At 42.8% G+C, this 16,429-nt stretch overlaps 1 long non-coding RNA gene across 1 annotated transcript in view; it reads right to left on the minus strand.

Annotated features, from left to right (window-relative positions):
* The window catches only part of LOC139051324 (uncharacterized), a 342,324-nt gene that overhangs the window by 64,241 nt on the left and 261,654 nt on the right, over positions 1 to 16,429 (minus strand). The gene's annotated exons all lie outside the window — the stretch shown is intronic.

A 16,429-nucleotide genomic window follows, 5' to 3' on the forward strand; every position in this document is an offset into this window, starting at 1 on the left:
GCGTATCACATGTGCGCGGAGGGAGCTGTTAGCGGTTTACTCCACAAAAGACCGTGTGAGCGTGTGCGTCGCGCGAAAGTCTTCTGCGCCCTTAGCCTACATACGGCAAAGAAGGACCCTTTGTTCACTGACGACTGCGGTCCTAGTGGTCTCCGGCGTCAGCGCCCGACGTCGCACGTCGTTTGAGCGAAAAGATTTTCGAACCACACATACCCAGGCCGTTCAAGGAATTAACTGATCTAATTGAATTCCTCAAGTTAAAATACGCGGAAAAGTCGTAAACTACGACTTACACGCAACCTATAAACATGATAGCTCTCGGATTGTAATTTTAATATACGAGAAAACATAATCTTATTACGCGAAAACTCAAACAAGCCCCTTTTCCAGCGTTTCTACAATGCACAGAGTGGAGACGGCGTCCACCATTTGCACACGCCGGTGCGTAAATATCTCAGTCCACGGAGCGGCGTGCCCGCCTCCTCGAAACACTTCAAGGTGGCGCTATAGCCTCCACTCATAGAGTTAATATAACCAACTCTAGAGGAAAAGCTGGCCCTGTTGCTGCTGGTCAACGTGGCCAGTGCAGTTACTATTGAAAGAGCTGAAAGCAAGTACAGGTCACCTTATGCTTTGTCATTTAAAAACGCATACCTGATGGCTTTATGAACGTGATGCATTAATATTAAGTTTACATAAAGAGATCGCTAAGTCCGTGACTTATGTAAATCACGATGTACGCATTCATGCAATAAAGGATGACGCGAATTTCGGTTTCTAATTTCTAGTTTTTCGATGCGTAGTAGTTTCGTACAGTTTAGGTTTGACAAGCGATCACGCGTTAACATCGGACGCTATGGCACATTCGTGCCTTATGTGCCACCCAAGCCCCGTAGTGCTCTGACTACGGGGCTTGGGTGCTCTGACCTTCACATGTAAGTAAACGAATGGATCTTCTGTTCAGAACATCACGCGAGTAGACAGCTCTTGTTATGCATCACAATCGTTTGAGAAGCGTCACAGTATAGCATCTTTTTTTACATGCGGAGCGGTGTTTTTATTTGCAGGTTTCCCTTCAGTAGGAAATGGCTGGACAGGCGGACCAGCGTACCGGAATCGCACTGGCGAATTCACAAGCAAGTCATAGAATCTCTTTAATTGCTCCACTTTGAAAAACCGTGCTTCTGTAAAGGCCACAGCAGAAAAACAGCCTGATGCCGAGTATTTCTGTGCCACGAAACAATGAAAAGGCGAGTGCCTAATACCGACAAAATAGAGGGCACGAACACACATATTAATAGCGTGGGCGTTTTATTAACTGTACAATATTTTCAACACTTCCTTGCATGCCAATTCATGTGCCATATCTTTTACATGTGTCCATAAACTGCAGATATGCACATCAGATTCCTAGGAGCATTTCCAAATTTCAGTTATTTTAGGCAATTCGCACACATTCAATACTGACATGATCTCAAATGCCACTAAGCAGCTGGGACACATTTCTGCCGAGTATAGTCGCAGGTAAAATAAGTAGATCATGTGGACAGCTCCAGCTCATTTTCCTTAAATCAGTGTGTACAAGGGGTCTGCAAAAATAACTTTTTTTCTCGCACACCGATTATTTTGCTGTTACCACGTTAGTGCAACATATGTTGTAGATCACACTAATATGTGCTTTAATTTACCAAGTGAGATGATTTACTTTTATGGCTCATTCAGTCAAATCCCACTGCAAGCTGCATTCATCAATCTTCTATTGTATTTTGCAAATATTTAATGAAACATGTTTCCCTGTTATGCAGATATGCAATGGCAAGCCCTTCTGTATGTTCCAAAGGTAAAATTGAAGCTCTAAATTGAAAAAGAGATTTCTTGTCGGAAACAACAAGCAAAAATGGTGAATGCATAGTATCAGAAGCCCAAGGTACGGAAATTATGAGAAGTGTCGAGTTATTTTAAGGAAAGAATGGTATTTGAAAATGCAAGACTCTAGTGGAGGTCAAGCAGGTCAGTATAGGTAGAATACTCTGCGAAATTGTGCCAGTAATGGGATAGCAAGCAATGGGTCAGGGAATGCGTTGTTTTTCTGCAAAACAAGCGCTGATGATTGTCATTACATGAGTCACTTTAGCATCATGAGACTGGTGCTTGATAAATTCAGAAACAAACCAGAAAACAAGCCATGCAAAAATAAAAAAAACAACAATTTAGTGATGCTCCCCTCACACTGGGATAAATAAAGAGAGGCTGATCACATCTAATGTGGCCATATCAGACACCTTGTGAAACACTAAAGGAAAAATTCAGTTTCGAGCTTCGCCGCATACATGTGGGGGGGCGTTGCACCAATAGTGACAGTTACGATTGCATTTAGAAATGGAAAGCATTCATGCAGACAAGGATGATTCTTTATATTTTTGGATACCACTTCAAATGCCTCCACCAAGTGTTATGCGATGCTGCACGCAGCCATACTAAGGATCTCACAGCAACATCTGCAGCTAAAAAGTAAAGGCAGTAAAGTGCTAGTTTATTCTGGAACCTATCTTTGAAAACTTTTAGGCAAAAACAGTGCAAGAAGCTCACATAATAACTGCATTTATTTCCATAATTCCCCATCTGAATGGCCTTTTATTTTTGCTCAGACAATGCTTACGTGTAGCCACAGCAGCTCCCTCATGCAGACTCCGCAAGCCAAGAGGCCGTGGAGACAAATGCAGGTAAGAGGAAAAAAGCAATAGTCACTGGCATTGACATTCATCTAATTTCTTTTTTTTTCTTACGTTTAGGCAGCCAGCACACCTCGAACAGACACTTTGACTGCGGGTATGTCACCCTAGCCCCCAAGGAAGCATTTGATGGAGAGCGACAGCATTTGATGAGGAAGCATTTGATGGAGAGCCACTTCTCCATGTAAACGATACTTTTTCTCTCGGATGACTCCTACGCCTCGCCACGCCAGCTCACCTGTGCAGACTCCACCAACAAAGATGCCGTGGAGGCACGTGCAGGTCAGAAACAAGTAGCAGTGGCACTGATGTTGACATGCGCCCAATTTCTTTCTCTTACGCTGAGGCGTTCAGCACACCTCGAGCAGCCACCTTGACTGCGGGTGTGTCATCCTAGTCGTCAAGGAAGCATGGCAAGCAATAATTGAGAGAGCCAAGGATAAATTTTTTAATCATGACATATCAACTTTGCTTAAAACCAATTCTCAGAAGTTTTGGGAAGTAGTCAATCCTAAGGCACCTTCATCTAGTATGATAACAATAGTAAAAGACGGTGATTTTATTCAGGCGTCTAAAGTTGCCACCGCATTGAACCTATTTTTTAGTTCCGCGTTTACTAACGAAACACCACTTCCCACTGTTTTAATGCTATTAGTATAAACGTGGACATGAATGACATCCTAATTACGCAGGAAGGCATTGAGCAAGCTATTGATCGTTTGCCGAGTGATTCAGCCCCCGGACTCGATGATATATATCCAAAATTGCTCAAGGTAATGAAACCAGTGATGGCTCGTATACTCGTCCCAATTTTTCAGCAATCCATACAGGAACTGTGCCTGACGCTTGGAATATCGCAGGCATTATACCTATATTTAAATCTGGAGATTCTTCTGTCCTTTCAATTTACAGGCCCATCTCATTAACAAGTATACTTTGCAAAATTCTGAAACACATCATATCATCAGCAATAATGAAGCACCTCAGTCAGCAGAACTTCTTTTTTGGAAACCAACACGGATTCTTGCGTGGCCGTTCCTGCGAGTCACACTTATTTGAACTCGTGGCCGATCTGCACGATGCTATACACAATTTAATGAGAATTGATGCCGCATTCATATACTTTGCAAAAGCGTTCGACAAAGTTGCTCACAATCGTCTGGAAATCTAAACATAAACAGCAATGCCTTGAACATAATTGTTAACTTTTTAACTAACAGACAGCAGTTCGTGTCAGCCAATGAATTTCGCTCCGCACTGACCCATGTAAAGTCAGGTGTGCCTCAAGGTTCGGTGCTCGGGCCAATCCTCTTCTTTATTTACATTAATGACATAAGCAGCAACCTCACTTCTACAATTAGGCAATTTGCAGGCGACTGTGTTATTTACAGAAAGATTATTGACCCTCATGACACTAATGCTTTGCAATCGGATCTTGACAAAATCGCCAAGTGGTGCGAACAATGGCATATGGAAATAAACGTTTCGAAAACTAAACTTGTAACATTTACGACGGCTAGAGTCACTGAACCCTTCTTTTATTCTATCGGTAACGTGGCCATTGAAAAAGTTCCTGCAATCAAATAACTAGGTGTTTACATTTCTTCTGATTTGACATGGCACAAACACATTGAACATATAACCACCAGAGCATCTAAAACCCTCGGTTTCATTAGGCGTAACTTGTACTTTGGAAATCAGGCGACCAAACTCTTAGCATACACAACTTTAGTCAGATCACAACTAGAATATGCCGGTTTCATCTGGAACCCGCATCAAGCTTATCTTGCCGATAAACTAGAATCACTACAAAATAAGGTTTCTAGGTTTATCACAAGGAAATACGCTCGCCACTCCAGCATCACAGATATTAAATCATCTCTAAATTTAAGCTCACTTGAAAAGCGAAGACTTGTCACACTACTATGTCACTTTCACAAGCTCTATCACAATCCTTCACCGTTCACAGAATCTCATATCAAACCAGCACATCGCATTTTCCCCCGATTAGAGCACTGCCTCAAAGTGCAACCCAAGATAGCTTACACCAAACTTATGCGTCATTCGCCATTGTTCCTTGCCATTTATCATTCGAATAAATTACCCGCAGAAATCGTTTCCGAAGATAATTGCGACGCATTTGTGAACAAACTGAAGTGCTTACTGTGGGCTGGTCCTTAATAGATTATTATCAGAAGTGTATTCTTTTTTACATTGTCTTGAGCATTGTGGTGCACCTGTGTACGTGTTCTCAAACACTTCTTTTATCCAGATATGTTCCCTGTTTTCCTGAGCGCATGTTTATTTATGCTTTTCTGATTTTTCACTGTGTTATGCAATATGATCACTTTATTGGGCTTTTCTAACCCTCTATGTAATGCCCGTAAAGGTCCCTTAGGGTATGTGAATAAAAAAAAATAGAGGGAAAGCGACAGGCAATGTGAACAGCCTTTTCTCCATGTAAACGATACATTTATCTCTCAGATGACTCCTACGCCTCGCCACGCCAGCTCACCTGAGCGGCCTCCCCCACAAAGATGCCGTGGAGGCACGTGCAGGTCAGAGGCAAGAAGCAGTGGCACTGGTGTTGGCATTCACCCAATTTCTTTTTCTTACGCTGTGGAAACCAGCCCACCTCTAACAGCCACTTTGACTGCGGGTGTGTCAGCAGACTCCTGTTGCACATATGCTCATAATAAACTTCAGTAAACTTGAACTTGATAATAAACTTGAAGGCAAATGGGACATTGATACATTGCTTTTTTAAACATTTAGTGTGTGCATACAATATATGTTATACTTTGCAGTGCTACAGAGCGTATTTTGAAGCTTCCCTCTATATTTTTCACCTTTAATTACGCATGTGTTGCGTGGCCCTCAATGAAGTTCATGTTGCAGCAGCTGCTTTGTCTGTGTATTGCACATTGAATTAAGCTTGTGATATCCACATGTGCAAAAGGCCTATACTTCTCTCACATATACAAAACAAGGTTCTATGAAGTTTTCAGTGTAAAGTAAGCAATCCATCGTGGAATTGTGTTTAATACAGCAATTGCTCTGACAGTTATCGACAAGTTGACAACTTGAACTGGTTAATCCGTCATGGGAAGGAATTGTATGTATGCGTATAGAAAAAAAAAGGGGTATGTGTGTGTGTGTTTGTAGGGAAGGTATAGGATTAGGGCGGTACGAAAAAAATGTACCAACACCGTCCTCTAGACCCTATCCTTTAAAGTATCGTAACAAAGCGTATTATGCTAAAGTTCATACAACTAACTCTGATATTACAACATATGCCCGGCGACGCGAGCGACATATGCCATGACTCGCATTCGCGACTGCACCAGATGCCCTCCATAAAATTCTGGTTAATCGCGCTCACTGCACCAAGGCAAAAGAAAGATCAAGGGCGCAGGCGCCTTTAAAGTATCTCGACCTTGCGAGGCACCGCTGCGCATGCCAGGGAAGCTGTCTGTGCGAACACTGCATGGCACACACCTGCCTCGGCGGCCCCAACCTACGTACCGTTCTGCTTCGATCTCCACTGTCCCTTGGGTGCCCTGGAGTTCCTGCGCCGCCTAATTTATTATAATCTGAGGTGCTCTCCTGAGACTTCTGGTTGTCAGTTACATGTTCCCTGCAGCTTTATCAGTGCTTGTAAAAAAAAAGAAACCCAATCTATCGTCGCGACGCTAGATCGCGACTGCCGCTTCTGCAACATACCGCGCCCGTGCAAAGAGAATTACGGAACGCCAACGAGGAATCTGACCACAGCTTCGAGCTCCTAACTAGTAACCTCGTTGAGTGATACTCCTGCAACAGGCGATACCGCTGAAAACCGCATACCGCCGGAAACTTCAACAGGATCATCCTTCGGTTGCATAACTGCCACTTGCACGGCCAACGTGAACCACAACCACACCATCCCGCAACATAGAATAAAGAACCAACTTATAAAGCCGAAAGGCACGGCTGAACGCACAGCACATCACCACACTACAAAGGAGATGCCATGCTGCTACGCGGCTACTGTTGCCAGATTCAAACTGACTACTGTCACCAAGTCTAGCAAGCGTCTCAGGAGCTGGCAACCTCAGTGCGTAGCAACATGGCGGCGCTCTTGCGATTCCCGGTTTCAATACATGGGTGCTATGGGTAGCTTGTCCTCTAGAGTCAGTATAATAACTCTATGCCTCCACCGCGTCGTTAGCGCATCGCGGCCTAGGCAAGAGGCCGCGTTCCGACCACAAAGCCCGCCTCCGTGCATAGCGTTCGCCGCGAGCGTTTCCCGATAAGCATTGCGGTTACATACGCTGCAGTTGACGGGAAGCGGGAGAAGCAGTCAGGGATCTTTGAATGCTATCGGGTTCCACTCTTAAAGGCGAAGCGCCCTCCGAATTTTTGTCTTAAAAAATGCCGTTGGGAAGTGTGGCACTGGTATACCTACGTGCATCGCCAGATTGTAGCTGTCCGGCTAGTGCGAAAACGAAGGGCGCCGCATTGATTTGCCTAAACTTCGCAATTCCGGCTTCGAATGGTCTTATGGATTCTCATATTACCCTTATAGCAATAAAGTGCGAATTTGGGCGGGTCCGTGCATAAAGACAACGAATAACAGCGCAAGACAGCACCTGTTTAACATGCACCAATCAAGCACCTGTTTAACAAGCATCTAAACCTCGCACACGAGTGTTTTTCTTTGCATTTCGACCCCTCGAAGTGCGGCTGCCACGGCCGGGAATCGAACCCATAACATTGCGCTCAGCAGTTGAACGCCATAGCCACTGCGCTACCACGGTGCCTACACTGTCGGATTCCGCATAAATGTGTACTTCGCCATTTTTATTAGTTCTGATTGGTTCACAGGGCTCCTACGGGCTCTCTGATTGGGGGAAAATGCGAACACGGAGGAATTTTGCGGCTCACAAGATAGCACCCAGATGTAGACCGCAACGCCAGTGGAGGGCGAGGACCTTCGTGTATGAATAAATATTTTCGCGACGAATAAATATTTTCGCGACGAATCATTTTCCGATCCGAGTAAAACATCGTCTCATACGGAGTGAAGGGACCCGGCGCTACTCAAAATATATTAATTCGCAAAGTTTTCGTCACTATTTAAGTAACTGATTGGGCGAAAATCCGAACTTTCAAAGTTTTGCAAATATCTTGTGTGAATATTATAAGATCTGCACAAAGAAAGTTATTGTTCCAAATGAATACGCTGCATTTGACGGGGAATATGAATGTCTAAGTGCAATTAGAAGACGCGCAGAACGTGCTTACCGCCGCAGTGGAAAGCTGGATGACTACAAGATGGTACAGTAAGTTCAGTCAACTTCGCGCAGACGCTTACAAAAATTGGGTACGAGAAGATGTCGAGAATACTGCGTGTCGTTGTCTCCGTTTACTCCAGTTCCCAGAATATGGTCCATTGTCCGATTTTTTAGAGGTCCAGTTACCCAGAACCATCCCTTCCGAGCCCTTGCCGTAGCTCGAAGCACTCCGGAAACATTTGTTGCTGACGAATTCTGTCAACTTATATCCAGAGCAGGAATTCCGTATTCTTGCCAACAATTCGCAAGTTCGACAACACTAGCAGAACAAAAGGTTCGTGCGTACTTTATGTCACAACATCCTCAGCCTGACTGTGAGTTTAGTTTAAATGAATTGAAAAGTGCTCTTTCGTCATGCCGTACGAAGAAAACCGCAGGCCCAGATGGTGTTACGTATGCGATGCTAAAGAACCTAGGTCCAGTAGGAATTATGACTCTTTTGGAGATATTTAATGATATTTGGATAAGGAGAGACATTTCCAGGTTCATGGAAATTCGGTCGGGTAATTCCAGTACTGAAACCAGGTTTTTTCTTGACCTTTTTCTTGACTCCTACGACCGGTCAGTCTCACAAGCTGTTTTTCCAAACTAATGGAGAAGCTGGTAGATAGCCGACTGCAATGGTGGTGTGAACACACAAATGTGTTTTCCAACTACATGACCGGTTTTCGACAAAATCGGTGTACAATGGATGCAGTATTAGACATTGCCACATGCGTCGAACATGAACGAATCAGTGGAAATGTGACAGTAGCAGTATTCTTAGACATTCCAAGAGCATTCGACACTGTAAGTCACATACACGTCCTTGCTGGTATGTTAGAGCTTCGCCTACATGGTCGAACACTGCGATAGATATCAAATTTCTTGAAAGAAAGAGAAATATCTATGAAAACAATCTAAGGAGAGAGTAATTATCACAGCATCACGCAGGGCGTTCCGCAGGGCATGCAGTGTTCTCAGTCCATTTTATTCAACTGTGTCATGGCAGCCTTACCACAAAAACTACCGTCTGGTCTACAGTATTCTCTGTACGCAGATGACATCTGCATATGGGCCTTTGGATCTCACATACAAGACATTAAAACAACGCTGCAAGAGAGTCTTGATAGTATCGACACCTTTTTAAGAGAAAGAGGCATGAGTATTTCATACGCAAAGACAACCGTACTTCCTTTCACTAGACGACAGCTGAATAATTTCCAACTTACGCTTAATGGGCAAACTTTGATGTTCGTGAAAGAGCATACATTTTTTGGACTTATTCTTGACCGCCAGCTGACATGGTCATCACACATCCGCGCAATGGAAAAGCAGATCAATGCTATAATAAACTTACTTCGATGACTCGCTGGCACCACGTCGAGGGATCAGTCTCTTCCCTATTACAAGTTCATAACGCACTCATAAAACACAAGATTACTTATTCGGCACCTATTCTCCGTGGTTTATCGCAAGCTTCTGAGGAACGTCTTCAACGTTTACTGGCTAGGGGGCTGCGAGCGTGTCTTGGGGTTCCGCAGGTTACTTCGAGTTCTTTAGTACTTGCTGACGCTCGTCACCCACCATTTGCAGTCATACGAACGGTTGAAACATGCCGAGATATTTATCGCATCTTAACACAACACGAAAATCATCCATTAAACCTAGCGCTTTCCGAAAGAAACAAAAGCGAAATTCACGATGTTGTTCGAGAACATAAAGCATTATTACCAAGATTTGAATTATGCAAAGTGGATGTTAGTTACCCTCCTTGGATGTTAACATGTCCTAAAATAGAATTATTGGTCAACGGGATTACATCTAAGAGAGACGTGTTCATAGTAGCCGTACAACAACTGGCACTCTTCCAAATTTACTTCTGATATCCCCAGTACATCCACGTTTATACAGATGGTTCGTATCAAGAAAATTCCTCGACTTCAGCATTCGTCATTCCACATTTAGCGCTAGAGCAACCATTTAAATTATCACGAGAGACATCTTCCACCGTGGCAGAACTCATTGCAATCCTGTGTGCTTTGCGTTTCATAACATCAGGAAAACATTCGCAAAAATGGGTTATCTTTAGCGATTCGCAAGCCGCTCTCACATTACTACAGAGCAATAAGAAAAAGTCTTTGAACACTTCACTGTTGTATGAGACGCTCAAAGAACTTACAAAAGCAAGCGCAATGAACCACGTAATTGCATTTCAATGGATACCTGGGCATTGCAATATTCCTGGTAATACAGCATCGGACGTAGCTGCCAATCGGCCGCACAATAACGCAGAGACAACCAATCTTCTGCTATTGCGTAGTGAAGTCCGTCTGATCCTGAGACAGATTTCCTGTCGTCTCAGCAAGACTACCTGATCTGATCAGCAATCCAAGAACTCGGAGTTATACTTTATAGACCCATGTATAAATCTATCAATGCCGGAAAATCTAAGAGGCAACAGAAAATTTGAAACATTGGTGCACCGCCTGCGTCTTGGTACTGCATTTACGAAACACTTCTTGTACAGGACAAAACGTGTCTCTAGTTCGCAGTGTTCTTGTGGCCATCCAGACGAAGATGTGCATCATCTCCTCGAGTGCACGAAATACGATCCACAAAGAAGAGCACTGGAAGCAAATCTGTTGCTATTAGACAGAAGACCATTCACCCTAAAAAAGATACTTGGCCCATGGCCAACTACGGGCCTTCAGGAAATAGCACTTCTTGCGTTGAAAAAGTTTTTAGAGGACACCTATATTTTGGGAAAGTGTTTAGCTTCAGATGATCGTAATACGCTAAATGAATAACATAAATGTTGTTCTGAGTTCAAACTTGGTTTATGTGGTGATCGTAATTTTCACGCGTTATGTATAATCCTGTTCTGTACTTGCATGTGTTGTGTGTTTTGGCTGTTCAATATAACTGACTTTATATATATACGTGTGTGTACTGAACTCATGCAGAAAACTTTGCGAATCACGGGCTGTTGGACGGTATAGTTTTTAGTCATCCGGTGTTCTACTAAGTGTCATGTTTCGTGTCACTATTCACCCTTTTTACGCAAATTTGTTTCCTTTGCCAAGTGACAAGGAGTAGCTGGTGCCGCCATAAAGGCGCCAACCTGCCTTAATATTCATTTCAATAAAAAAAGAAAACTATCTTTAATGGCGACTGTGTATGTGAGCAGACGCACACGAAAGTAAGCGCAGCAGCGCCGTTTCTGTCCCATGCGGCGCCCGTCAAAAGGTCGCACTGTGCCGTGTAGCACGGGCGCAACTCCATTGCCGTCAATCTCCGTTAGGAAGTTTCATCACGTTTCATGTCAACGGAGTCCACGGGCCCCCGTGTGACAGGCCACACGGGCCCCCGTGTGAACGCCTTTCCGACGATGGTCGGAAAGGCGTTCCAGCGCCATATTGGCTGTACATTCTGTCTTCATGTTGTGAAAAATATTTTCACTTACTTTTGCCTCCCCTATTCTCGTCGCAATTGGTTGGCAATGTGGAGTATTCCGAGGTATCCGGTTGTTGGGTGATCGTGAAGCTGGTGGGGGATAGTGGCCGTAGGGTTGTACGCGCAGAAGTTCGGGACCATTGTAGTTAGCATTTACAATGGTATAGAATATCATTTCGCCACAGAAACAGGTTGAGGGACGAGTACAAGACACTGGAATATTGCGTGCACGGGGTCATAGGCGTAGGAACATCACAAGTACATCGTTCCTATTCTATACCTCCTTACACATTATTAACATTACGAAACAAAACTAGGAGAGTGATCAGTACCTCTTGGACAGCTATCGCATAAAGACTTCCGCAAATCCAAAATGTCGCTGGCTTTGGTTGCTCTAAATAACACAAATATTTCTTACCTCTCTTCAAGTTATTCGCTTTTCGCTTCCAGCCAGTCATTACGGTATTGTCTAATGACAAATACTGTGATAAGAAAAAAAAAACACATTTAGTATCAGTGAAGACCACGTTTTGATGCTTTATCGCCGATAACAGTTACAGGAGGAAGCGTAAAGAAATGTAGTGCACAGCAGTGGCATAGCCAGAAATTTCGTTGGGGGGGGGGGTCTCACGTGTCAGCTCGGCCTCCTCCTTAAGAGGAAGCTTTAGCCCGGGTGTTCGTATCTAAATAAATGTAGAAGGAGAATTCGTTTTTCTCGGCAACCACTGCACCAAATTTGACAAGGTTTGTTGCATTTAAAAGAAAACCTTAAATTCTAGTGATTTTTAGTTTTAGATTTTTTGTTTAGGCTGTCACTTCTTTATTAAAAAGTGGCATAAATCACAAATGTTCAGAATACGAAACTATCAAGTTTACAACTCCGTAACTCAACAACGAAAAAATGATATCAAAATTCTGTGAATGGCATCTAATAGTATATCTACAGCAGACAAAATTCTTTTCTTATACATGATTCTAAAATAATTTAGCATTAAGGAAATATGGCTTTTGCAGAACCCTTGTACACAACGTAACCAATTCATGTAAGATACCAAGTGACGTACTAAATTTGTCCGCTTTGACTGTTTTAACAGATGCCGTTTACAGAACCGCAATATCTGTTCTTGATGCAGAGCTATTAATTTGTAAACGTCGTGCTTTTACTCTTTTCGAACTTTTAATTATTTCAAAATATTTGAAACAACATTCAGACCCTAAATCGAAATTTTGTTTCCAACAGACACTAGAATTTAACTTTCTCTCTCAAATGCAACAAATTTCATTAAAAGCGATCCAGGAGTTACCTCAGAAAAGCGTTTCTGCGTTTTACATGTATTTGAATAGGCCGCGTCGGAGTTAGGCCTGAGCTAAAGCTTTCTCTTAAAGAATTTGCCGAGGGATCTAATACATGAATTCATGGACCAAATACATACTGCATTGTCATTGTCAAAGATGCCGCAAAGGATTTCTTGAACGCTAGGCACTCTCAACAGAAGTAAAATATGATTTTTTCATAAAAGAATATTCCAAAAATTGTGGCCAAAATAACTTACATCAATGCTTCCATATTTTTTGTCTATTTAGTAAGTAAAGAAAATATCACATGAACTTTAGAACTATATCAGTTGGAAACCGGCAAAGAAGTGCATGCCGCTGATATGAAAAATGTAAAGGCCATAAAATGAACAAGTTGAGGACAAATATGGTAATTAAACTTTGTCATTCAAGAACCTTATTTACACTCTTGTACATATGGAACGGCCAGTGAAATATCTGAATTACGCTGTCATTTGCTCCACTATATAACGCAGGAGCAGGTGTCACCAGTCGTGTATCGTGAGTAATTGCACCGAAATTATAGTCACAACAGAGAGCACGTATAAAAAGCAGGAGTTTTGCAAAATATACGAGGGCCAGTCAAATGATAGCGAGCCAATTCGTGCATGTGACAAACGGGCTACATAATTTAAAATTAGCCTCCATGAGCCTATTGCCCTATTGACTAACATCTGTCCTATTGACTAACGAGTCGCGTGATTCCCGTCTCGTAAAACTACTTGGGTTGCTGCTTCAAAAAGTCTGCAACTGACTTTTTAACGTCATCGACCGACAAGAATCTGGTTCCCTTGACCTGTTTCTTCAGTGGCCCCAAAATGTGGAAGTGGCAAGGCGACAAATCTGAGCTGTATGGCGGATATTGCAACGTTTCCCACTTGAACTTTGCCAGTTTTGTATTAACCACATGAGCGACGTGGGGACGGGCAACATCTTAGAACAAGATGACCACGCTCGTCGATTTTCCTCGTCGTTTGTTCTTGATTGCGACACGCAATCGATGCGGCGTTTTACAATCTCGGAAACAATTGATACTCTCTCAATATTGTTCAAATTCTATCAGTAATGCAAGAAAAGGTGAGGCGTGAAGACCGGACACAAGAGAAGAGAAGTGGACAACACGAACGCCGACAATCCCCTTATGAAAATGACTGTTGAAATGTTGTTGGCATATTGTTGACGAACTGTTGACTCAATAGCCTTTCAACAATACCTCAACAATTATTGAAACCACAGAGCACTAATTCAACAGTAAAGTTGTTGGGCAGTTCACAACAAAAAAGTCGTTGACTAAATTCTGTTGGTATAGTGTTGAATAGTATTGAGTATTATTGAGCCATTGTTGAGTAGTTTTCAACAATAAAGTCGTTGACTAAATTCTCTTGTTATATTGTTGAATAGTATTGAGTATTATTGAGCCATTGTTGAGTAGTTTCCAACAATAAAGTCGTTGACTATATTCTGTTGATATATTGTTGAATAGTATTGAGTATTATTGAGCTAATGTTGAGTAGTTTTCAACAATAAAGTCGTTGACTAAATTCTCTTGACGTATTGTTGAAAAGTATTGAGTATTGAACCATTGTTGAGTAGTTTCCAACAATAAAGTCGTTGACTAAATGCTGTTAACTTATTGTTGAATAACACTGAGTCACGAGCAATATTGAGTTTCGAAGTACATGTGAAAAACACAGGCACATATGTATGTGTGCGTCTTTTTCACATATATGTTGCTTTACTGATCACTTAATCACCATTGCATATATACAGGGTGTTGTTTCACGTTACTTGAACCATAGACGTATATACACGGGTTTCAGCTAACTTCACTCAGAGTTTAAAAATATGCCGATGCACCATAAGACGATGCGACCAAATGCATGTTGCTCACTCTTGTACGTGTCACGCTATTCTTGTATTTTTCCTAAGTAGCTAACTAGTCAAGAAAATTAGCCATTCTGAATGAACAAAGTTAGGCGAAAAATTCCAATTAGAAAGTTCTAGAGCACTTTGCAAAACGTCCGATTAGGCAATTTCTAACTTTCTATCTATTAAGTGTTAGTGTTTTTCAGCTTACTGCGGATGCCCGAGAAATACAAAAAATATCACCTGACATACCCGCTTGCGCGCCGTGCGTGCAGCGCTCCCAAACGAGCATACCATCGAGCAGGGTGTGTTGCCGCTTAAAAGGCGACAGGGCAGTGACGAAGGCGTTGGCTGTGGTATTGATCGCCAGCGACGTGCTTCCCTCGCTGCGGTTCATGATGGCGATAAGCAGACGGGTGTTCACACCTGTGAAATGGTATGTTTTCGTTTGTGCGCAGAAGGCTTAGGAGCCGTGCAATCACGACTCGCAGGCGGGCATGTCACGTGGTGCTTTTTGTATTTTTCGAGCATCCGCAGTAAGCTGGAAAACACTAATACTTAACAGATAAAAAGACAGAAACTGTTTATTCGGACGTGTTGCCAACTGCTCTGCAACTTTCTAATTGGAATTTCTTCGCAACTTCCTTGCTTCAGAAGTTGGTTAATTATCCTTGACTAATTAGCCAATTAAGCAATATATAGAAATAGCGCGACACGCTACATACCAAAGGGAGCAACATGCATTTAGTCGCGTCGTCATAGAGGGCATAGAGCTTACACTCGGCCTAAAGTTAGCAGAAACACCCTGCATATATATATATATATATATATATATATATATATATATATATATATATATATATATATATATATATATATATATATATATAGTTTGAGAAGACAAACGTCGCTACAAGCAGTGATAAACAACCGATGATTGGACGCATCCTGCATTTCTATCGGCGTCCATTATAAGGGGCCAGTGCTGGCTGAGTGTTAGGAAACGGCATTGCATGCCTCCATGTTAAATATGGTCAAGGTGGCGGGGAACGTTAACAAAATTCAAGTCTGGGGTTTGACGGGCCAAAACCACGCTTTGATTATGAGCCGCACCGTAGTAAGAAACTCCATATTTATTTTGACCATCTGGGGTCCTTTAACCTGCACCAAATTTGGTGCAGGTTAAACGCACAGTACGCGGGCGTTTTTGCATTTCAGCCCCATCGAAATGCAGCCGCCGCCGCCGGCATTAGATTCCACGCACTCGGGTTAGTAGCGCAACACCTCAGCCGCTATGCCACCACGGCGGGTGCGGCGGAGAAAGGAGTGAACATCGTTTTTACAGAGTAATTTAGCTTAGATGTTACCCGTTAGCGCGCTACAGAACGAAACGAAAAGCTTGGCGGATATGTACAACATGGTGCTCATATTTCACATGGAGGCCAAATTCTTCTCTGTGACCTAGACGGGGTGCTGGCGAATGTGTTGGGAATCTGCTCGGCCACCAAGCACAACCTGCGCTGCTATACGTTCTCGGTGACAACTCGCACAGCGCAGAAGCACACGCACAAATGTTTAAAGAATGGGACGACAGACCGCCTGCAGTTTGCCATGACGTCGAAATAAGAAGCACAAACAGCGACGTTTCTGTACTTTTGTGGTCAATAGTTCAGTTCGCATGGTTGCGGCACGCATTACTTTTTTTTTTAAATACAAACGACGAAA

This window comes from Dermacentor albipictus, unplaced genomic scaffold, assembly GCF_038994185.2.
Source record: "Dermacentor albipictus isolate Rhodes 1998 colony unplaced genomic scaffold, USDA_Dalb.pri_finalv2 scaffold_11, whole genome shotgun sequence".
Taxonomy (NCBI): domain Eukaryota; kingdom Metazoa; phylum Arthropoda; class Arachnida; order Ixodida; family Ixodidae; genus Dermacentor; species Dermacentor albipictus.